General features: G+C 39.6%; 1 protein-coding gene across 4 annotated transcripts in view; it reads left to right on the top strand.

Annotated features, from left to right (window-relative positions):
• Positions 1–591: 591 nt before the first annotated feature.
• THSD7A (thrombospondin type 1 domain containing 7A) overlaps positions 592–24,819 on the top strand; it is a 286,252-nt gene continuing 262,024 nt past the window's right edge. For all 4 annotated transcript variants that reach the window (XR_004419770.1, XM_033076380.1, XM_033076383.1 and 1 more), the window contains exon 1: positions 592–667. The gene's annotated coding sequence lies outside the window, so the exon portion shown is untranslated. The remainder of the gene's footprint in view (positions 668–24,819) is intronic.

Here is a 24,819-nt window from a genome sequence, read left to right as displayed (position 1 = left end):
TAATGTCATCTATCATTTTCTTCATAACACAGAGCAATTAATCTCGGCTGGTCCCAGGGGTCCGCCGCAGTAATAGGTTTGTGGGGGTAGAAACAACTCGCAAAAGTCTGTTTGGAAATAGCACCCTTTAACACCCTTTCCATCCTTTCTTACACCCACGCCATCCCGCCCCCTCTTATTCTTCTTCGCTTTATTATTCCTTTTTTTTGGGTTTGTTTTGCGTGTGTTTGTGTGTTTTTCCACCCTTCTCTTGTCTCGTTCTCTGGTTTCGCCCTCTCCCGTCTCTCCTCGCTGTCTCACACCGGGGCACCGGGAGCTCCGTGCCCGGGGCAGAGGCACTGTGCCCGTGGGAGCGGCGCTGTGCCGGGAGCGCATCCCGCAATCCCGCACCTGGGGGGCAGCGGGCAGGTGCCCGCACGGGCCGGGCGGAGCAGGGCAGACGGGAGAGGGAGCAGAGGGCGGCCGCAGCTGCATTGCGGATGGAGCCGCTGGCTCCCGGGAGGGGCGGGATCCCGGCGTGGTGCCAGGGGCGGGAGAAGGCCCGCGGAAGGCGGCGCGGGGCACGGGGGGCGCGGAGCCTCCGCCCCGCCGCGGGAGGGGAGGAAGGAGGGAGGGACGGAGCTGCCGCCGCCGCGTCCCGGCGCGGGCAGCGGAGCGGCGAGGGGCGGTGAGTGCGGCGGCGGGGCGGGCGGGCGCTCAGGGCAGCCGGCGGTGCGGAGAGTCCGCTCCGGGCAGCTCTGCCCTGCCCGGGCTCAGGGAGGTGCGGGATGGGGCGCGGAGCCGCCCAGGGAGGTGCGGGCTGGGCCGCGGAGCCGGGCTGTGAGCTGCGCCCTGCCTTCGCCCCGTCCCGTCAGCCGCGCCCGCACCGCGCCCGCTGCCACCGCCCGGGAGGGGCCGCGTTCCCGGCCGGCAGCTGCGAGGGGCCGGGCGGGCGGACGGGAAAACTGTTTGCTGGGGGTTCTCGGAGGTGTCACGCAGAGTTCAGCACTCTGAGAGCGGCTGCTTGCTGTGGATACGCTCTTGGTGGGGAGGCAGAGCAGAAAGGCGTGCCGTGAAGCCATGGCTATAAAAAGTAAAAAAGCTGTCAGAGGGGGTTTGCCCAGCCCCTCGGGAGCGAGCCTTTGGCTCGGGACTGAAGCTGTCAGGGTGCTTTGTGAAAGCCAATAATTGCAATTTTAAGAAGGAAAAAAGTCTCATTTGTCAGGTTGATTTGTGCGTGTTGCCGAGCAGGGCTGTGGTTGCGCGCTTTAAACATCCGAAGCACCGCTCCGTGCCTGGAAGCACTCCGTGCTGGTACTGACGTGCTTGTGCTGGTTTTGTAACGGGACCAGCGGAGCTGATGTAGCCAAGAGGCATCTGAAAAGAGACCAGAGGGCATGAGGACAGTCTTATATCCCATACGGTTAGACGGCTTCTGGAGCTCTCTTAAACAACCAAAAGGAATGTGAAGAACAAGGTATAATGAAAAAAGAAAGTAACTCTTGTAGTAAAGGCTGTTGGCATAAAGTTAAATTCAAGTCATGGGTGTTTCCTTCTAACAGCTCAGCCTAAGTGAGTTATTCAAGTCTGTCTTATTATGGAAACTGAAAAAAAGTGGTTCTGGGTTATGGATGTGGCTTTCTGTGTTGTATGAACTATTTCGTGTCTAACACTGAGATTGGGAGGCTTAATTCTGAGTGAAATTTCTGATGTGGCTCCGTTTAAAAATTTATCAGCACTAATGTCAAAGATGCTGCACTGAAGAAAATTGGCTTAACAGACTCATACTTCATCAAAATGTCCACTTGCTAAGAACTGATCAGGTCATCCTTTAGTTTTAATGTGTGTAAGACAACATGTTAAACTAATTTCCTGTTTATTTATTGGTCACAGGACCTATCCTGTCCTTTCCTAACTTTAGTTCTCTTTTCCAAAGACTCTATTGAAAAGCCATTTTTTCTAGGAGATCTCTGAGAGCATCTGGAAGACAGTCAGGGACAAATGTTATGAAAGTCACTGTAGAACATCATGCTGTGCTTTAGGAGCAGGTGACTTTCTTAGGTACAAGTTGTCCATGACTTGTTCCTGTTTCAGCTATACTATTGGCTTTATTTTAGAATGACTGGCTTTCTTTTAAGACCATTGCTATAATAATAGACAATAATTTGAGACTTTCTTTAAAAATCCAGATTTATGTGACTGATTAATTTTGTGAGACCTGTTCTGACTTGAGATTCAGAACAACTGTAGAGATGTTTCTTTTTGTTATCAGATGTTTCATTGGTTTTATGGCACTACTCTGGAGTAATGCAAGTTTTCTGGTGATATGGTACGACCTCTAATTCATTACTACTTTGTCTCCTTGGAACAGGTTAAATCTTAATGTTGTCAGGGGCTTGCCTTTGTGAACGAAGGCATGTAGAGCATCTTTAGCAGCTACCACATTATTTCTGAAGTTTTATAATTCATTTTCCTGGGCAGTACAAAATACCAGAAATTCCAGCTGTGGTTAGGCACTGGGATTCCACATTTATCTTCCCACGTTGTGCATTTTATGACAAGGGGGAGTAGTGGGAGGCTGACAAAGTGATAATACTCTGACATACTACTTCTATAGACTATATATCACACCAGTGTATCGTATATTACAGCAATCATATGCAGTGTGTCTGTCACAGCATGCCATGAGAGCTGGGGGGAGGGATCCAGAATTGCTGCAGTAAGGCCCTCTATGGAAATCCACAAGAGAGCAACAAAGTTTTTATTTGGATCCTATTGAAACATTAATGTGGGTAGTAGAAGAAAGGATAACTTTATTGACTGGATTGCACTTGATACTAAAATTTTTATTGAATTAAATAATTCAGTTGAAGTAGTAGAATCCCATGCTTTCCATTCTTTGTAATTCCTTAGGTCAATGTATGTGGGGTGAAATACCTTTTCACTTATGTCTTCCTGACTGCTTTAAATTTTAGAGATGTAAGTCATTGGTTTATCACACTTAATCGACAGTTAATTAGCATCCCAAAAGTATTCAGAGAAAAGAAAGAATTTTAGTTTTTGTTTCAACAGCTGCAAAATTGTTTTAAATTTATTTTTATCCATAGCAATCTACTTTCTCCAGCTCTATTTTATTAGACTGACAACTTTTACCTGACAGAGGTTGAAACCAGGATTAAATGTCTTGTGAAGGAGACGCAGGAAAAGGTGAGCTATAATGCTAATATGTTGTTATCACGTGAGGGAAAGCAAGACAGCACACAAGGGCAACTTCCAGAGAAGAGGCCGTTTATTGAACGAAACGCGGACATATTTATAATGAGTATTGCAAAGCTCAGGCAGCACAGAAAATTATTGGACAGAATAAGAAAATAATCTCTGTCACATACTCACAGTACACTTACTTATAAAACAACAGGTGTTTAATCTATGTTTTTCTCTTTCTGCCTGGGAATGTCCACAGCCCCAGAGCTGTGTATTCAAAACCACCTGGGAAGGTGTTAGCTATCTATGAGAAACAAGAGCTGTGTACTTTTCACAGCCTGAGAAAATCCTGACTGAAAATTTCCAAGACCACGAACAGTGTCTACAGGTTCCCCTTTTTAAATTAAAAAAGAAAGGAAGAAAGCAAAGTGTTCGTAATCCCCTACAGGGGCTTTGCAGAGGAGAACACATCCCAAGAGACCTGAGGACATCCAAGTTGCCAAGGGAAATTTCAAGCCTGGTGTCTTTTCTCTACAAAATACAATAACAAAGAACCTGTCACCATTCACCAAACTTGTCTCTAGTGCATTTCAGAAAACCTGTTTAATAATGTCCCAGAATTTAAAAGAACTTCAAGGGAAAACAGGCGAATGTTCATCCTCTGTTTGTAGAGGGTCTGTCTGGCTGGTGATTGGCATGTTGATCATCATTTGAAGGCTGTACACGGGCCACATTCTGTTTCTGATGTTGCAGGTCAGGGCGGACACATCTTGTGGGTAGCCAGTGTACCCCAGTATCCGTTGAGGTGCAAGCGTACCCTTGACCCCAAACGATAAGGTCACGTGGGCCCTCCCACTTATTCGTGTCAAGTCCCGTATGAAGACCTTCGCCCAAGGCAGGCGTGTCTCATCTGCAGCCTGCAATGAAGTGAAATGATTCACAATAACAGGCTTATAGGAGTCTTGTGGCACAATAAGATGATAGATGGTGTACAATGCTTTTTCCAGCCGGCCGTGTGGTGTTTCCCCAACCATTCCCCTTTTTTGTTTTTCAAGAACACGCTTCAGGGTACCATGAGCGCGTTCGACAATGACCTGGCCTGTTGGAGCATATGGCATGCCAAACTTGTGTGAGACTCCCCACATCTGCAAAATCTGCCTCGTCTTCTGAGACATGTAAGCAGGGCCGTTGTCAGTTTCCATAGCACAAGGTATGCCCAAGATTGCAAAAGCCATCCTCCAACTGGCAATCAAATCGCAACCTTTTTCCCTAGTGTGAGCAGATGACCACATGGCAGAGGAAAAGGTATCGACAGATACATGCATATACTTAAACCTGCCGAATTTGGCAATATGAGTGTCATCTGTCTGCCAAAGCTGCAGGGCCTTTAGACCCCTGGGATTCACCCCTGTCGGTAAAGGCGCTGCAAGGCCATGACATTCATCACAAGAGGCATCGATGTCACGAGCCTTGGTGGCTGTCAGATGAAACTGCTTCTGCAAAGTATGTGCATTCTGGTGGAAAAACCCATGCGATGCTCGGGCTTGAGCAAGCTTGTCATGCTGAGGCGCCACTCATGCGGGGTTGGCCAACCTATCAGCCCTGGCATTACCTTCCATTAGAAAACCTGGCAAGTCCGTGCAACTCAATATGTGCAGGATGTAATATGGATGATCTCGATCTTGAATTACACACCACAAGGCCTTCAGCAGCCGGAACAAGGCCGCGTTGTCAACCTCCTTCAGAAGCGAGCAATCCAAGCGCTATGTCTGCAATATAAGCAGAGTCAGTGACCAAATTCAGAGGTACGTGTGAGAATCATGGGAATGCCATCATGACAGCCCTCAGCTCAATTATCTGAGCAGAACCTGTCTCATGGCCCTCCAAGGATTGCCAGCCAGACTCATCCTTCCAGGTAACAATGGCCTTCCCTGTTTTGCCTGACACGTCAGTGAAGATGGTAGGACCTTGCACTGGCACCCGACTGTTTTTGGGTCTCAATGACAGTTACACTGTCTTTGCCATATGCAATAGCTTATGGCTGGGCAGATGATTAGCAGTCTGTCCCGTGAATTCTTGCAGTGCACTTTGCAAGGGGACACTATTAATAAAAGCTCCTTCAAAAAATTCCCGCTCTATAGGAAGTACAATCCTTGCGGGGTCCGCTGCCATCAATTGCACACATCTTTGACGGCATTTGAGTATCAGTCAGGCAAACAAACACTGTTGTCGCTGTCTTTTTCAGCTGATGCGGCAAAAAGACCCATTCCAGAATGTGCAAGGGATCAGACCAGGTGTCATTCCACTGGCCAATGATGCCCGTAGGATGCAAATCTGGATTGACGATGAACACAGTGATATCAGTGGAAGGGTCTACTCGGTACACCTGATGAGTAGAAAGAGCTCGCTGCACCATCTACAGCGCTTGCTGTGCCTTGGGGGGTCAATGTTCGAGGTGAATACAAGCGAGTGTCTCCTTTTAAGATATCAAAAAAGTGGGGACAACTGCTCCATGGTCAGTCCTAGGAAAGGACACAACCAACCAATAACACCCAGTAATTTCTGAGCATCATTGAGAGTCTTAATAGAATCTGCAAATTGCACCTTTTGATGCTGGATCATCTGATCTAGGATTTTGACCCCTAGATATTTCCAGGGCAGTTGTGGCTGGACCTTCTCGGGCAGACTCTCGGTGCCTGCACTGCCTGGGGTCTCAGCTCTGCTCTGCACACTCCGGTCCGCAGGGTGCGCTCCGCAGGCTGCGCTCTGCTCAGCTCCACACTGCTTGGTTCTGCGGGCTCCGCTCCACTCAGGTTTTCACGAAGTTTCATCCGATCCTATAAAGTGCATTCTTGGTGGACACCTCCAAATGTTGCTATCACACGAGGGGATGCAAGACAGCACACAAGGGCAACTTCCAGAGAAGAGGCCGTTTATTGACCAAAACGCAGACGTATTTATAATGAGGATCACAAAGCTCAGGCAGCACAGAAAATTATTGGACAGAATAAGAAAACAATCTCTGTCACATACTCACAGTACACTTGTAAAACAACAGGTTTTTCTCTTTCTGCCTGGGAATGTCCACAGCCCCAGAGCTGTGTATTCAAAACCACCTGGGAAGGTTTTAGCTATCTATGAGAAACAAGAGCTGTGTACTTTTCACAGCCTGAGAAAATCCTGACTGAAAATTTCCTAGGCTATGAACAGTGCCTACACTAATACTCTTTCAGTCTGCTATGATGGATTGTGCTGATGTAAAAGTTGCTCTTCCTTTCAGAAACAAAACTATTCATGAACTAAATATATTCAATATCTTCTTTGAGCTGTTAGTTTATCATAAGCATAGAATGCCGTTCAGAACTGTGCCCTCAATTCAAATTACCACATACAAGGAAGGTACCCAAAAATATAATAATAAAAATATATGGTTCTCACATTTATTTTGATTCGCAGACCATGGGCAATTTTGCAATAGAGCCAAATTTCCATTTAAATTTTGGTTTCAGCAGGCCAGTTTTTCTTAATTGTGTGTTAGACCACTTGGAATTAATTTGCATATTACAAGTAGAAAATTACTTTTGTAATATATGAGTATCCACTTTAACTTTCATATGGTTGACTGGTGGTGTATGGATATATAGTAGCTTTCTTGAAATTTATTTATGAAAACGAAGTCTCTCTTTCACAGCTGTCCTTACCTTCTCTGTTGTATATTTGGCAAAGATGTTAATGATGTTGTAATTAATGATGTTGTAATTAATTCATTAGTTCTCATATTCATATATGAATATATAACCTATATAAGATTTGTTCTGTAATAGAAACTTGGGGGAGAAATAAAGAAAATATTCACCTGGATGGTCAATGTAAAGTAGCAGTGGGAAAAGCAAAATCTAACCTTATGATGCCTGTGTAGAGAGGCAGGGACAGATCTGAAAGATCTGATAAAAATAATAGTATAAGCTCACACTAATTTATGATGAGAGGAAATATTCAAATCACTCATCTTCAAGAAGAAATAACTGAAATTGGGTCAGGTGCTGTACAGGGCTAATAGGATGGTCTGGTCATAAGGAGATAGGAGGTCCTGATTTGTTTGACCAAGTGAAATGAAAGCTATGTAGGACATGGACTCCATCTGCAAACTCAGGAGAGCATCAGCTGAATGGGAGGAGAGGCTTTGGTAAAGGACATTGCTGTCAGGAGAACAACTGAGTACTACCCTTGAAAAAATTGTCTTGCAGAAATTTGGAGAACATCCTCCTGTTGGAACACATGGGTTGTGAAACACCCAGTGGCAGCAGAGAGTGGTTGGGAAGTACTGCAGAAGTTTTGAGATGGGGTTTGTCTCTTTTCAAGAAGGGTTTATATGTGCTCAGGAAGTATTTGCATTTAGCTTCTGTCAAAGCTCTAAATGTGATACCATGCAGCATGCCAGTCCAGCTCTCTTTCAGGCTGCTTATAATGAAGCTTCATAAACTCTTCATTCTTTTTTGGTGCTTGCCAATGTTCAATCTCTCTTGAGTGACTGTTCTTCTACATCAGTTTTAAGCTGCTTGTTGCCCCTTAGCTGGCTAAAGCTGCATTGTGTGCAGCCTGCTTTTCTATTCATGATTCTTTTGCCTTTGCTTTAGCAACCCTCTGGGCTGTCTGAAGTGGGACATATATCTCTTCTGCTCTCTCACTCCTCAGCCTGTGCTTAGCCTGGCTCTTCCTCTGAATGGCCTTACACACTCTTTCTGAAATCACGTTGATATTCAAAATGTTTTCAAATGAGAGCCATTTTGTAAAGGAACATGAAAAAATGGGCGATGCAGAGATTTTTGGACATTATTCTGTCACCCTCACATACCAAGGACTGTGAGGAAAGTGAATGTAGTAGTTTGTGGAACTGAAATTCTGCTAAAAACGACAGAATTTAAAAATAAAACACAAGTTTAGAAGAGCTTTAGTCTGGCGAATCTTGTTGGCTTTTTTGTCTCTCATTTTGCGTTGTGTGTAAGAGAGTGCAATTTTGCATTTGTGTGGCATGCCAGCATCTCTGGTGGAACTACTCACATTTCAGATAATAGCACAGGCTTCTGTTTAGCTCTGCTGTTCCTTAGAAATGTCTTTTGGATAAATCCATTAGCAACCATAGCAGAGTATATGCTGTATGCTTTGGGACCAGTTTGTTTGGGTAGAAAAGGGTTTACTTCTAATGTAATTTTGTTTTCTAGAAAGATACTTTAAATGAGTAATTTCAAGTACAGTAATTTCACGACCATAAGGCGCACTGGACTATAAGGCGCACCCCCCGGGAGTCGGCAAATTTTGCAACTTCGTAGATCATATAAGGCGCACTGGACTATAAGGCGCACTTTTTTTTTGCAGCAAGGAGCTGCTCCCAGATCCCCCTGTGCGGTTGCTGGCCGAGGCTCCGCCTCAACCCGGCGGCCATTGGCCCCTGGGCCTACCTGTACCCAACGGGGCCGGGCTATGCCCACCGCTGCTCCATAGAGCGTCCCCAGGGCCGGGCTATGTCCGCCGCTGCTCCGTGCAGCGTCCCCGGGGCCCTGCTCCTCCGGGAGTCCCCTGGTGCTCCGGGTGACCCGATGCCGGCAGGCTTGCCCCGCGCCGCTGCTGCCCTGGTGCCGGCAGGCCCGCCCCGCAGGGCCACCTCCCCGATGCCGGCGGCTTTACCCCGCCACCTGGGCTGCGTCACCACTCTTTCCCACCCCCGCACAGCCACCTCCCTGATGCTGGCGGGCCTGCCCCACGGGGCCATCTCCCCGATGCTGGCGACTTTGCCCCCCCTCCTGGGCTGTGCTGCCGCTCTTTCCCTCGCCCGCGTGGCCACTGCCCCAATACCGCCAGGCTCACCCCGGCCCAGCGCTGGCCCAATGCCGCCGCTGGGCGGGCTCTGCTCAGCCCGGGACTGTTGTGGGCTCACACTTCCAGGGTGGCAAATGTTGCAACTTTGTACATCAGATAAGGCACACTGGACTATAAGGCGCACTTCCGGGTTCAGGGGAAAATTTTAGTCAAAAGGGTGCGCCTTATAGTCATGAAATTACTGTAGATTCCAACTGGAGAAAAGTAAATCTTTCTCTCTTCCCTGACCCCAAGACCAGTAGTGGTGGTAGCAGTATGGATGTGGAAATCCAAAAGTCATCAAACAGTTGAATTTGAAATAGAGGCATGTTCACCCTGGCCAGAGTGAAAATGGCTGTGAGAATCATGTTTATACCATGGTTAGGAAACTTGGATGATTTTTTTCATCATGTTTATGAAATTATTTGCCTCCTCTCTGACTTTTTGCATTTTTAGTCTTGATTACTGTCCGCTCTTTTGGTTTTATTTTTATTTGAGTAACTTCTTCCTTTTGCTTACTCTTCACTTTATTCTGCCTACTCTTAGGTCTTTTAGTGTCTGCAACCCCAGAGGCAGTGGAAAGCTTAAATTTGAATTTTTAAACAAATCTGTCTGCTGGGTGAGAATTCTAAGTGTATAAGGTCAAGTAGAATTATATTGAAGTATACATGGGTAATTTCCAAGAACTTAGTTTTTGATAATACTTCTGGACAGAAATTTCATGGAGTCTGTAGTATTAGAAATTTCATTGAGTCTTTAATATTATTAGTTTAACTTAAAATTTCGACTAGGTTGTAAAATTATTTAATTTAAGATAAAGAAGAAAATAAACATATGGTTTTCATCCCAAATAATTTACTATATGGGGTCTTTACTATGCTAAGACTGAATTGTGTTATCTATCAGAAATGCAGATAATTCTATTGAAATTTGTGAATTTCAACAGAAATTGGCCTCCTTGGGAGGCAAAATTACACTGGGTAATAAGAACAAAAAATAGCATTAAATTAGTTTAATAATTCTAATTTTAAAAACTATTAATTATATCCTATATTTTTTGATCTTTCTCTTTTCTTTGTGATTTTCTAAGCTTGATGCTTTTTTTGATTGTTTGTTTGTTTGAGGAAAGAGAATAAAAGTGAGAAGAAGCCTATCCCAGATCAGTCAATAACAATTTTGTTATTATGTTACTCGCTACCTTAATGCAGGTATAGTTTTTATAGTCTTACTTTGAAATTAGCCAATATAATTTAAAAAGCTAATAAAAAAATCTATATTTCTTAAAAATTACTACTATAGAAATATGCTTCTGGGTGCTGTGAATTTTCTTTTAAAAATATGCTGGTCAAAGTACTTTGATTGAAAAGAATTCTCGTGCTTTGCTTTCATGAGGACCTAAAGTATAAATGCAGTATTTAATATTCCTCCAAGTCATTGAGAGTTCAGTTTTGTCACTGAAGGGAGTTTAAACTCTCATTGAGTTTCAAATGTGTAAGACTGGATTCCAGTAGTCCAGTAACCATATAATAAGGTGGTGTTCCTCCAATTAGATAAATACAAAAAAGACTAATCTTAGCATAATTGAGGACAGATCAATACATTTTGAGAAATCCACTGCAGTGACAATGCGATTATGTGGATTATCAGTGGCATGAAATCTTCCTAAGGATGATGGATAGAAATCCCAGATAGAAACAGTTGTAACAATATACCTTTTGTAGTGTCTGCAATTAATTTAATAAATGTTTTGGAGATTGACTAATACACAGAGAGTGACCTTTTTGTTTAGGTCAGTGCGAAGTCAAATATATCTTGGAGATTAGTATTGATCAGAATAAAGCCAAAATCAATCTTGAATTTTGAGGGTCATTACACTTGGAAATAGGATACAATACTGCAAATGTTGGGTTGTGGAAAGCTTTTACAGTTATTATGGAAAAATAATCTTTTACATAGGTGCAGTGTCTAAAAAAACAAACTGCTAAAAGAATAGTTATTTAAATAAGTGATCAGTTCAGCTCCTTTCAACTTTCCTTAGTTTGAGAGATGATATCCAACAGTCTTAAAGTTAGTATTAAAGTTCCCTTTTGCTTCAGAAGCTGTTTGGAGAGATTTTTTGTTTGTTTGTTTTTCTTTTTTTAAAGCAGTAAATTCTTTTCTGTCTTGACTCATTTAGGTGTTTTGGTGATATTTAATTTGCACAGATAGGGGAAGTGTAAGTGGAAGAGGTAAACTACAATACAATGTACCTTTGGAATATTGCATAGCAAGCATAATCAATTTTAATGAAGGGGAACTAGTGCTGCTCACTAAATCAGAAATCTTTGAACAGAACTTTTTATTTTTGTCTTTAATAGATTTTTTTTTTGGTTGTTTATTTTGTCTGGTATAAAGTCTCTGGTCTCTGTATCTCATTTAAAAATAACCTGATGGAAATTTTTAAGGATCTTACCAGAGAGTTTTCAACAGAATAAATTTGTGAAGAAGTTAATCTGAATTGACTGAAATGTCTATCCTGTATTAAGTGAAATAGTGCAAACAACATTTTGTCCAAGATTCATCTGTAAGTGACATAGTTTTCCCTCTTATTTTCAGAACCTCCTTAAAAATGAAGGTTGTTTTGTATATTTTCTGCACAGAAATCATCTTCTGATATAACTTTTTCTGCAGAGAGCACTGGATGATGTTGTCCACAATTAATTGATACAACTGCATTGATATCTGTGGTTTTACTTTGGGCTGTCACCCACCCTTATGTATTGAAGTCTCAAAAATCATATGTAAGCTGATAGATTGTGCATTTATATTTATTTTAAAAAGAATATATATTTCTAATCTTAATGATGTATTTGAATGCAAATAGTGGTCTCTATATACATGTGCATGTGTGTGATTCAGGAACCATGTACCATTGTCCTTGAAAATGAAAGCCCTATATAAATGCAAGCTGTTGATATTGGAAGTGATCTTCAAAGCTGCTCCATTTAAAGATATTTAACTATTAATAATGAGCTACATTCCAGATACATTAGTTCATATTCTGAGAGATCAAAGTGCCAAGATTATAGATAGCAGTTCTCAGGCTATAAAAGTCCTTTTACCTGAGCAGCTTTTCTTATCAGTGGACTTCCCTTGAATTTCTCATAATGGTTATCCTCAGAGAAAATCTGTGGTGGGTATATTAAGAAAATTACCTTATTTGTAACTGAAATTACACTTTGAAATGTATTAGCAGAAATTTCTAGAGAGGACTGTTGCAAAGACAGTTGCTTTGGACTTAAGGCAGGCTCAACCCAAAAAAGGCAACAAATCACCAGAAAACACTTATAAGTGTTTTTCAGAATAATATTATTTCATAATCAGAATGAAGCTATTTTAAAAAATATGTCAAAAATGGGACTTTCAGTGTAGAAATATTTCTTCTTACTGAAATATTTTAGATGAAATTTGAAGAAAGATTATTTTCCAATGGACATTCCCACGTGGGGTAGTGTATGGGTCAGTTTTACTAAGTAGAAAATGTTTTTCCACAACTGCTCCCCATTCCTCTGTTTCAAGTACTAATAAAAAAAGATTATAGAATTGAGTTAAAGAATTACGTACCATTGTTTAGATTCTCAAAAGAAGAAGAAATTAGTATAGTAATTATATTATAATTGTAAATTTGTATATTCTGATTTTTGATGTTTCTGTTTTTCTTCAAAGAAACTAATGGATAGTGATCAGAAAAATAATAATTTTTCTGTTGTGCACAACCTTTATATTAATACTTGTTTATTCTAGGAATTATTAAATAAAACACATAAAGCACTAATGTATCTTGAGCTGACTAGTGATCCCCAAATGCCTATGAATTCTTCACATTGATCTCAGAGAATGGAATTCAAATGCTAATATATTTAATATGTGAGACATTTAATGCAGAAAAAAAAGATATTGAAAAGTGATGCAGCCACCTGATTAATTTATTTAGTTAGTTTTGAAGAGCCCACTCAAAATGGGTCAGGCTTTCACTATTTGAACTGACTTTGAGAAAGTTTGGAGGTAGTAGGTAACACGACCTATATTTTTTAACTGGGACTTTAGAAACTGGGCTGAAGCAAAAATCTTACAAACTTCTTTCTATGCATGGAAATATTGAAGTTTGGACACTGACTTAATCTCATTACAAGACTTCATGTATTAAATGTGTGCCTGAGTTAGAGGCTGCTTTATTTCTTCATCTGAGAGTTTTAAGCGAAGTTTGTTATAATTTTATCTGTGTAAGAGCAGAGGAGCCTCAAGTTGCATTTAGCCAGGCATGTGTCCATAAAAAAGGTATTGTATGTCTGAAAAGTGTTTCCTTATGATTTTTAATGGTTTGTTGCTTTTTCCATTAATGGAATTGAGTATTTTAGAAATAAAACACTTTTTCTTTTTAAAAGATTAAGAATCGGGGCTGATACTGCATTTCTAAGTGCTACTGCTTGGATTGGTGCCACAAGTCTCCAACAGAGTTCTGCTTGAACTCTGCCTCCAGCTATGTTAACATGCTGCAGTTTTCTGAGAAAACAGATCACAGTCCAGATCCTTTGCCTGTTGTGCTATTACCTGTTCATCACGGAAGGCACAAACTGACTGACTTTTGAGTCTGAAAGATTCATTGAAATTTCAGTCTATTCTTAATTAAAAAATAAACAAACAAAATTAATAGCATTAGTAAAAGCATAGTATTGGGGATGCCTGCTAGTGATGTGACTTGGCATATTGCTTTTTAAACTACTGTCATAACTCTACTTTTCCCAAGTGTAGAGATGACCACCAAAATACAAAAAAGTTTGAGAAAGAAGAGGTATTTACTCTTAGTTATTGCAGTTTTTCTTTTGCTGGTCTAGATTGTCCTCTCTTAATTTTTCCAGGCCTTTTAAAATCCTCAGTGAAATCCCAGCAGCTCTTATTTGCTATGATTTCTGCATAAAAGAATGGCTTATAGTGTGATTTTCTTATATAGGAGACTCGTGTAGTGTTCAAATAGGAGATTTACACTTGAGATTTTTGGCACTGCCTACCACTAGTATTCTGTTGTAATTCAGTATTTTACATGCTGACTTGGTGAGGCTTTGCAAGTTTCCTGTGGGCATGTGCAAAGACCACTTGAAAACTGAGGAAGGTGGGTGTAGAAATCATCCAGCACACAGAAAGTGATGGCATGATCTGATCAGCTGATACCAGAGACATTGTGAAACTTTACTCTAGATGGGGTCCTCCTGGACCACTTTTATATTCTGTTCACACTATTTACAGTATGTTAAATCACTCTTCTTTCTAGGCAAACCTCTCCAAAGTAGCAGATTGTAACAAATGTGGTTTTGTGGTTCTGTGGTAGAAAAATGTAGTGGTTTTCAGATACAGTTTTGCCTGCCCCATTCAAGTTTTTAGGAACACTTGGGACTATCACTTTTTTCTTCGGTTTTCCCAAAGAAGCTTGTCGAGACATGAAGAGAGCATCTTAACTCTCTGTCATGATGGCAGCAGATTTGGTGACTAGCTGTTTAGTGAACTTGGAGATTCATTTGAAGCAAACTTATTTGGGGAGAAGAGGAAGTATTTTACATAGTTTTTCTACAATCAGCTTTCTACTGTCAATTCTTTGTGTCAGAATAGAAGTTTTATGATGTTATGTGCTTCCCATCTGAATGCTGCAGGGTCTTTGTGTATGCTTGAGGCATAACTTGTCATAAAAGTGCTACTAATGAAACAAAAACCCTTTCCTAGGTTTTTTTTTGTCCCAACTGCCAAATAAAAAGTACAGACAATGAAGATTGACAATACTTACTGCAATAATGTAAAAGTAAAAGCAAGGTATTCAGCTAAAGTAATTAGACTCTTTTTGTTGCTTAACTTCTGTGATTTTATTATTATTTTTTAAAATTTTTTAAAAAAACTTTTTAAAAAATGTAATACTGTGGTTGACCCTACTAGCAGTTTCCCAATGTAATGTCTTTATTTGGACTGAACCACAGGTTAAGCATGGCAATTGCCTTTCCGTGCATCTGGCGTGGGAAGACTGACTTTGGGTAAAATCAATTTGTGAGGCATTTTAAAAATTAACTTCCATCATTTTTGTTTACTTCTTCCTCATGAACAAAAGAGAATTTCTTTTGGAATTAGAAATGGAAATGTATGCTAATGAGTAGAAAATTCTTTCATGTACTCCAAAAGAGGGTTACGGTACCAAGAAGAACTGAGATTCTGGTTTCAGGCTTCATCAGCTAAAGGATGTTGTTTGGAAAAAATTCTGCCTCAGGTCACAGCTAAAACATTTATTTAACTAGTCTCATTATAAAGCTTTATAGACTTGAAAGAGAAATTAATAATTCAAATGGACATCTGTTAGTAAATAATTTAAATAACCTTATCTCTGTTAGTAAATAATTTAAATAACCATTTTTAAGCTAACAGTTATTAATTACCTGTGTAATTTTTCTGAAGAACAGTTCTCCAATAGAGAACTGACAAGAGTACAGGAAGAGAATAAGTTGACAGTCTTCAATATGAGACACATTCATAGTATTTAATGATTTATGCTTTACTACCTTGTGTAATCCTAATTTTTAGCTTTTGACCTTCAGAGTATGTTGTGACAATGAATCGTACAAAACTGTAAAGCTTCTGTAAAAAAATTGATACTTGCATTTGAAAACTGTTTGTAATTTTATTAAATGACCTCTAGTTTGTGAGCCTCAATTTGTCTTTCATGGCTTTGATTTTATAGATCTCTGCTCTAACCACTGTGTGCATTTCTCTTTCATGATGAAAGATACATTTTTTAATATAAAAGTCACAGTAATTGACTTTGAGTGTCCATGTTGTTATGCCCTAATGACTTTTCTAGTTCTTCTGTAACAGTGTAAAACAAACAACCAGAATTCGAATTAATTTCATAAAGTCACATTTTGAGGATTCTTGGTTTGCTATCAAAATAATTTCTAATTAAATCTCCTTCCACTCTCTCCCATTGCCCAAACTAATAGATTTTTCTCTGCTGCTGGACATCAAGGAGCTATTTTCAGATAGCTGTTCTTGATGATTCTAAAATGCCATTCCTTTAAGCTGGTGTAAAGCCCATCTCTTTGTATATGTGATTGGGGTTGTGTGTGCTTTATGTTTATAGGCAGTGGATTTCACCTGTAATTCAGCTTTCCACACTTGTGTGAAAGCCTTCTGCATCTTTGATAATTTTGAATTATTAGCAGGTATATTTTTCATTCATTATCAATTTTTGAAAAGTTAACTTTTCTTCACTTGGAAGTGTAACTATCACTATCTGCAGATAGATTAAATATATTTTAGAGATCATATATCCTTATTATGTATTTATACTTGTGTGATATGTTGCAATGAATGAATTCATTTTCTTTATAGATGCAATATATTCTCTCATTCCTGTATAATTTCTATCTTCTATGGTGTTCTTTGTTCTACCATTAAGTACACATGCAATAGATATTTATAACTGATCTATTTATGTTGAATAAAATACCATTTTACACAGAAGTGTGTGTATATGCACATACATGAATTCATTACTTCCGTATTTGGTTTTATCATCAATATAAAAGCACAATCATGTTTAACCTTAGCTTTACTGGTAATTTTCGTATGTACTGCTTAATCCTTAACACTGCTAATTTTGTAAAATTGTCAGAGAATTTTGTAGCCATTTTTTCTGCTGTTGAAATTGTATCAGTGTGACATGAGAGCTCATTGTAGGGCTCCCAAATCCAACACTTACACAGTGATGCTCAAAAATAGAAACTGGCATCAAAACTAATTTTCAATAATCCCATATCTGCAATGTTGATTCACCTGGAGACAGTAATTTTTTTTTTTTTGAGTTGGGGACCAGAATATAAAATTAAATTATTTTTTTTAAGCTTAAACTTAGTAAAGCTCTGGCTCTCCGGTTTTAACTTTTGCTGCAGTGGGAGGGAGCAATTGTGTTTTACAAACTTCACTGTAATTTCGCAAGATTTTGGAAATAGCTGTCTGGTAGAGACTTTCCACAACTGCAAGATACCACTGAAGCCCAGTGTGCACAGATCAATGATATTTCATTTCACCTGGCCCTTGTTGCTCTCTCTGTACAATTGCTGTTGTATCTTGGGAAGATTTTGTCAGAGAAATACCAGAAGTGCTCATACCTATAGGAACTGCATGAGAACAAGCAATATCTGCATGTGTGCATTCATCACAGGTGCCAACACTGCCATGGAAGCAGTGTTCATAAGTAGGGAGTTTGCTGAGGATTTAGCATGTGGGGGATGTTCTGTGGGATATGTGAATCCTCCCTGGGGGAAGGTTTCTCTGTCCCACACAGGGACTTGCTGGCAACAGTGTGCTGTCCATGGGGCTGTGGTGAAGGGGAAGGCTAGACCCAGGTCAGAACTGAGCACCTGCTATCAGGGGCTATGATTTGAAGCATTTTGTTTGTGAGCTGGCTTGTTGTCTGTATGCAAAATTAATGCAGCTTTATGTCATACCTGGAGCCTGTCAGACACTGAGAGGGCTCTATCAGTGTTCCACATGGATACTTCTTGTGTGCAGTGTGTTTGGATGTGCTTCCACGCTAGAGACCTATAAGCTCACTTAAAATATTGCTCTTGGACTGTGGTGGGTAAGGACGTCCTTGTTTGTTGTTTTTCTTGCAGCTGAGTGCAACAAAGAGTCTCTGTTTGTTGAGTAAACTCAGTAAAGAGTTCAGCTGTGTCTGAACAACAGTATTAAGGAATATCAGGCTCTCCAAACAACCCAGAAAGGATTATACCATTTTTTTTTCCCAGCTGAGAGGCTGTGTTAGCAAAATAAATAAAATTGAAGGAAAACAATGACATCCTTCCTTAAATCAGCTTGGAGAGTTTTTAAAAATGTGTTTGAAATCTGGATGTCACTTTTTAAATCTAATTAGACCGGGAAAGATGTGTGTGAGATTGAGCCAATGTCACCCAGTCAGCCTTGCACTGCAGTGCTTCCAGCAGAAAGATGTTGCAATGAGAAGCAGAGTTTGGATGAGTTTCTCTTGCTGTTTTGCTTTTAATTTTATTTATTTTGGCTTTTGAGGGTTTTGTTTTGTTAGTTTTTTTCTTTTTTTCAGAGAAGTGCTCCTTAAATGCTATTTATATGCTGTGACCTCTTGTGGGATATTGATTATAATTAATGTTGAATCAGGGTGCATCTGCATTTAATTTTAAAAAGAATGAGCTGGAAACCATTGCTTAGGCTTGTAATTGTACTTTGTCTTTCATGCTAAGATATGCAGCTTCTTCTTAGGAGAAGAACCAAATATTTGCATGTGCCTTGAAATGGTTCCATTTAATGGATGGGAATGCTTTTATCTGAGTTCCAGTTTAAACAGTGATGGCAAGGCTTAGTCTGAAGATTTTTGATAAGAGTAGGAATTCATGTAGGAATTATCTTTTCTTGATTTAATCTTGCCTGTCAGCTATGAGGAGCTGTGCTGTGTGGTTTGCTGTTTATTAATTAGCTTTTGTCTAGTAAGCACAGGATGGAAAGTTACTCTTGTAGGCAAAGTCAAAACCTCAGAGGCCTGAGGTAGTGCCAGTTCTCACCCTTGGCCTCAGAAGGAGCCAGGATAAGCAAGAAATGTTGCCTATCTTCTCCTGTGATGCTATTTTCTCTATAACTCCTCATCTGAAGGCAAAATTGCTGGGAAAAGTGGACAAATTCATATGAACTTTAGTTTCTCTTGTCCAAGAATCTGATTTATGTGAGAATACTTTTTTTTTTTTAATTGGTGTTAGAAATAATCAAAAGAATTATGACAGAAGAAGACTCTGTGAGTGTTTATCTGTGAGAGATAATTAAAAACGAAACCTGTGATTAAAAATCAGGATTTGTTAAATTATATTGAGTTGGGTCTGTAAGAAGAGGAAGGATCCAGCATTTTTATTCCTTTTTTTTCTTTTAAGTTGGAAATTGTTGGGATGGGCATTTTTTCTGCAAGAGATGGTCATTTCCCTGCAATTATATCTGCTGAAACAGACTTGCTTTTCTGTGTGCTTCTGCTTCTTTTAGCTTTACAAAATGGATACATTACTTGAAAGTATAAGGTAACACATCCTTGTGCTCCTTTCTACATAAGATTAACATCCACCTTCACTTTAAGTCAACCAGAAGTTGTACAGAAAGTGCTGTGCACTCATCTCTGGATGAGACCTGAACTACTTTGCATTAGTAAATTGTTCTTGTCACAGGTTTTTCTCTGGCTTTAATACAAAATAGGATTAAAACCTGCTGAACTTTAATCCTGTTATAACATTTTGTTACCCCATGTGGGTAGCTGACTCTAAGTTAAGTATTTTGTGACAGGTTTGCCAAATTTGTCCATGCCTGGTATGTCTCAAGGGCCAGTGTTGCACCACTGGTCCCTCTTCAGCCCCCTGCTGTGAAAAATGTTTTACTGTCTTGGATGCTCTAAATCCTGATGCCTTGATTTTAGCATTTTTGTTGTCCTGTTGCCTGTGGCTCTACAAGAAGTTTCTGATTACTCAAAATCCCTGTGTTGGAAAGCCCTGATCTGCTCCTGTGCTGCAGGACAGAGCTGAGGACCTTTGCTGCAGCTTCAAGGGGCCAGGCAGTGGCCAGAGCTGCACTTCTATTACAGCTCAGTCACCTGAGCAGTGCAGAAACACCTCTGGCAGCTCTTGCACCTGCTGTTGCTCACTTGAGGAAGCTCATGAGAGCCATCTGTGAGTTGTGTACCCAAAGGTGCAAAGCAGTGGTCCACGGTCTGACCGTGCTCTCCTCTCTGCAGCTGCCTGAGCTGGGGGCCAGAACCCTCCAGGGTGCCTGTGCCTCTCTGGCAGGGAGAGATCTCTCTGCCATTTAATTGGCATCCCATTTCCCCCCCAGGCTGTGGCTGGCTCCCTCATCCCCTTGGTGCTGCAATGCAGAGCACGTCCCTCTGCAGCCCCACGCTGCCTGGGACTCGTCACGCTGGCCTGCTGACACAGACCGTGTCCCTCTGGGGGTCCTATCAGCAGTGCTGTCCTCAGGATTGTTTTTCAAAACATGCTTATCAGTTTAATTTGCTTAAAATTTGCCATAAGGAGAAATAGGCTATGAGGTCTTTCTTCCTGGGAGGAATTTGGACCAGGCAAAACCTGTCACAGAGCATTAGCTGCACGCTATCCCTCTGTGCTGCTGAGAAAAAGAGCAAGTGAAACTAAAATAGTTCATGTTGCTGTTAAAATTTCACTCCATTGTTCTGTATATTACACGTGCTTTTAGGAAGACCAGATTATTTAGGAACCAAGCTGATTTGTTTGGTGTCCTAAATCCTGAAATCTCAGGTCTCTGACACCGTTTTCTCTGCCACAGATAGTTTTGTTGTTGCATAAAATCATGAATTTCAATGGGGAGTAAGAAGAAAAGTAACTCTGTGTGTATGGAGAACCTTTCCAACAGAGTGGGAAGCCATGGAGTAGATGGATTTAATACACCAGGGTGAACTTGCTCACCCTGATAAGGACTTCTGAGCCCTTGAAGTCATCTTTATTGATATGATCAGTTTTTATGCTTGGTGGTGGTTATGCAAATTTGGAGACTGAAATAATGCTTCTATAATATTTAGAGCCACCATATCTAATACTTTTGACTAGATCTGGCATGAGATAACGTTTGCCTGCTTGGACTTTCTAGAAACACTTTGTCTGCTAAGTGCTGACAAGAGCTAAGCAGCCTTTAGTTTTCCCCTGGAACCTCTTAAATTACTTGTTCTTGAATCAGTTATGTGGAAAGAATACTACTTCATAACAGAGAATATGTATTAGTTCTAAAGGGTGAATATGTGGTTTTGAAACTTTTCTCTTTTGGAAGAATTTTCATCTAAAATTTAATACTCAATGTAAATTTAATAGCTAAAATTTATTTTGTTTGAATGGGCATCACACCAAAAGAGTAATATAAATAACCAGTTATTGGTGTTTTGTAGGAGGATCGGGAGAGAGTCCATCTGTAAGGCTTGAGACGTTATTACTATTTTCTTCTTTTCAAATCAATGATAAAACTGATGGTATGCACCTTAGGCAGAGTGTGTTAAGCTGATACCTGATCACTGTTTACAGTAAAGCAACTTTATCATTTGCAAATATTATGAATTGTTAATAGTGATTACTTTGTACTCACTTCTGGGTTCTGTAAGGACTCACCACCAAGAAAACCCAGTACATCAGTACTGTTCAGCAATTTCATGTCTGAAGTTCTGTTTTATATTTGTTAAAATGTTTTTCATTAAATAACTCATATTAAAATAATCAGACAATTAAAAAAAAATTCAATTATTGGCTGTTGAGATGATTCCTTTTTAAAAATATAATTGTCTGTATTATTGACTTTTCTGTGACATTTGCAGAATCAGTGTCACACTAAGTACAGATGTGTGGGTCATCCTTTTTTGGTTGGCTGGTTTTGTTTTAAAAGCACCAGTAACTTTGTCATTTTACATTGTTTTACTTTGGAACTGTTTGGACCTTTCCTTTGTTAAGGCAGCACTGAGGAACTCTCTTGCATTTTCAATACTTAGAGATGCATACTTTCAGTTTCTGAAGATTTGAAAATATCGTACAAATGGTTGTTATTTAAAAACTTATTTTTTAATAACTAGAACATAATAATCACTGTAAAACATAGATACATCTTTCTACTTCCTTTATATACAGGAGAAATACCTTTTGAACTCTTTTTGTTTTCATATCCTAAAGAAAACTTTATTAAAAGATAAAAGCTTTTAACTCTGAACTCAGTGCTTGGTAACTTAGGTGTGCCTTTTATTTCACTGTGAGAGCATCAGCAGAGTGTGTGAATTTGTGAAAGGTTCTGCGTTCAGGACCAGACTAGCCAGGAGAGTTTCAACCACAGCCTTAAGAATTCCAGTTTCACTGAGGGTTTTTGGTTGTTGTTTGAGTGTCTAATGAAGCTTGATCCAAACAGATCTGTGTTTAAGTGTAAATTGAGCCACAATTTCTTTTTCTCAAGTCTAGCTATGTTGGTAAATTGGGTTGTGTTCAAACCTGAAATACAGAGAGAGTAATGTTGGAAGTGTTTTAGGATCTGCTCTGTGAATTCTCTTTGAGGTGATTAGAACAGACAGCTCCTGGCCCTGAAATCAACACAACTACAGAAGGGATTTTGGTTACTAGGAAATATCACAGTAACAGAAATGTTTGCTTTAGAAAACAGGTTGGCTCCTCTTAGTTAAGAGAAGAATTTCTTTAAAACATATAGTTTATTTTAAAAGAGGTAATGTATATTTTGATCAAGACCTGTGGATATTTTCATTACATTATCTAAATGTTTGGGAATATTTAGGATTATTGGAAATATTCTGAATTGTTTTACCACATTCCTTTATGTTTCTTTTTAATGTATATAAATAAGCATTATAATATTTTAGCTTCTTAATTAAAGTACGTCCCATGATTTCAAGTACTCATAAACTTCTAAGGAAGTTGTTTTATTGGTAGTGTTTCAGTACTGTTCACTACTTTTCTAATCTCTCTCCATCATTCTCAGGTGGTATTTTTTTTACTCAGAGAACTGAGCCTGAGTACTACAACTGAATATTGATACAATTAGTGCAAGTCCAGTCTCATTTTATTTTTTAATGATTTTCTTTCCTGTGTGAATCATAGTAAAGAAAAACCATTGTGAAATAAATCCAATAACTTGATAAAAATCAGCATGTCAGTTGGTCAGAGCAGGGTGCTGATAATACCATGTCATCATCAAGAGGGTTTACTCATCAAGAGTAAATCTTTTGAAATCTATTACTTTGAGCAAGTAATATTGGCCTCTTTGAAAAATGTAATATAAGAAATTGTTGAATATTTAAATGCTTAGGCATCACCATCATTTTGAGAAATTTTGTCATTACCTGTGGGATTATGGATTGGCATGAAAACATTTATTTCTGTAAATAAAGCAGATTTGAGTTGACCATATTGGTCTGTAATGGGTTTTAATTTATGAGGAAGCCACAGTGAGCTGTTCATGAGCGGTACCTATTAAAAAATGTTTCACCCCAAACTTGCCAAGTCTGAGATGTGGGACTGTGTGTCTTATGGTAAACTCTTTCAGAGCAGAGAGAGGGGACCCTGGGAGGAGATGCTGGGATCAGTGTGGACTGGGCTGTCTGGTCCTCACTGCCTGCTACTGACAGGAGCCATGCAGGAGGCTGTTGCTCCAGAAACTGCATCTCACACAAGTTGCTTTCAGGTTATTTACTGTTGAGATGCCTCTGGTTCCCTGGTGGAACTGCTTGGCAGGGCTTTGGGCTTTGTACTTGGAAAACAAAAGCCCTTTCTCTCCAAGGTTTAAGTGACAAGTTGGTATTGAGGCAGAGCCTTCGAAAGTGTGTTTTGTTCATCAGCTGTCAGAATGTGTGAGGCTTCCTCCCTTAACAAATGGTAACAAAACAGATAAAAGCCCTTATGTGGTGTTTGATAACATTTTTGAAAGGCTCATGGAGGCCTGTTAACAGTTGGTTCTATATGGAATTGTCTTCCATATAGTTTTCAACAAAGAAGTTACAAAAATAAATCCTATCAGTTGATCAGGAAGGAAGATGAAAATGAAGGTTGCTGGGAACCTGTGAGCAGTCTGTTATAACAAATGAGTGCCAGGAGATGTGGTCTTGCTTCAGGGTCTTTGCTACCGCAGAACATTTTAAGACAAGTGCTATAATTTGATCATAAAAGGAGTAAGTTGAAAATTGGATCAGAAACCACAGAGCAGTTGTGGTTATTATTTGTGTTTGACTGACAATATACCAGGGAGAGAATGTAATGATACAACCTTGTCATTCAAATGCTTTATTTTTAGTCTCCCTTTCACAACTGTTTTCATCTCCACCACTGTAAATCATTCATACACCATAAACAATTTAAGCTGTGCATATTTGTTCCTGAAGTATAAATTGGAGTATAAAATTCACATTACCATTTTACTGGTATCAATTTAATACCTACTGGTATCAATTTGTCCTTAGGCCCAAATTCTACTTGACTCTCAAATTGCCTCCTAAGTAATTAGAAGTATGAAATGATACCTTTCTAGTAACTGAAAGACTTTCCATTTTAGTTTAACTTAGATTTTATTATTTGATCTTTTCATATGTTCAGTCTTTCTCTCGTTACTTTAAAATAAAGGTGTAACAATCTGGATTGATATGAAATCTTACATGAATTTTCATGGTTAATATTGCTGAGTCCTAAGGGCATGCAAAAATTGATGCATGATTGCAAAAAGTTGAAAGACTGTGGTAAGTGAAAGATTTTTAATAAAACCTAAAGTAAAGCAAAAACTGACTTTTAGTACTTAAAAACTCATTTAAATGTCCCATTGTAAATTTTGAATTCCCAGGTTGGCACCAGGATGTTGAGCCCATTGTTTTCAGATTCACAATTGTTAAATGCACATCACTAACAAGAATACTGCAGTTACTTCAGGAATTACACTGCAGCCTATTTCTGTACCTTGACTCTTAAATCTTGCCACAAGGGACTCAGAATTTCAATCTTTTTAGATTTTTAATTTTTTTTATAAGTGTCCTGTTACAGGCTGTTTTTATTCCAAGGGCTTCCAAAGAGGGATTTTACTCAATCCTCTTTCATTCCTGTCAACAAGTAACCCATACTATGGTTTCCCTGATGTTCAGAAAGAGGAAAAAACAAAGTGTTGTTTTTCTGTGTTATGATACACTTGGTTTGCTACTGTATATGG

This window comes from Catharus ustulatus, chromosome 1 (assembly GCF_009819885.2).
Source record: "Catharus ustulatus isolate bCatUst1 chromosome 1, bCatUst1.pri.v2, whole genome shotgun sequence".
Classification (NCBI taxonomy): Eukaryota; Metazoa; Chordata; class Aves; order Passeriformes; family Turdidae; genus Catharus; species Catharus ustulatus.
The sequence above is the reverse complement of the archived record's forward strand: the minus strand, read 5'-3'. Positions and strand labels throughout refer to the sequence as shown.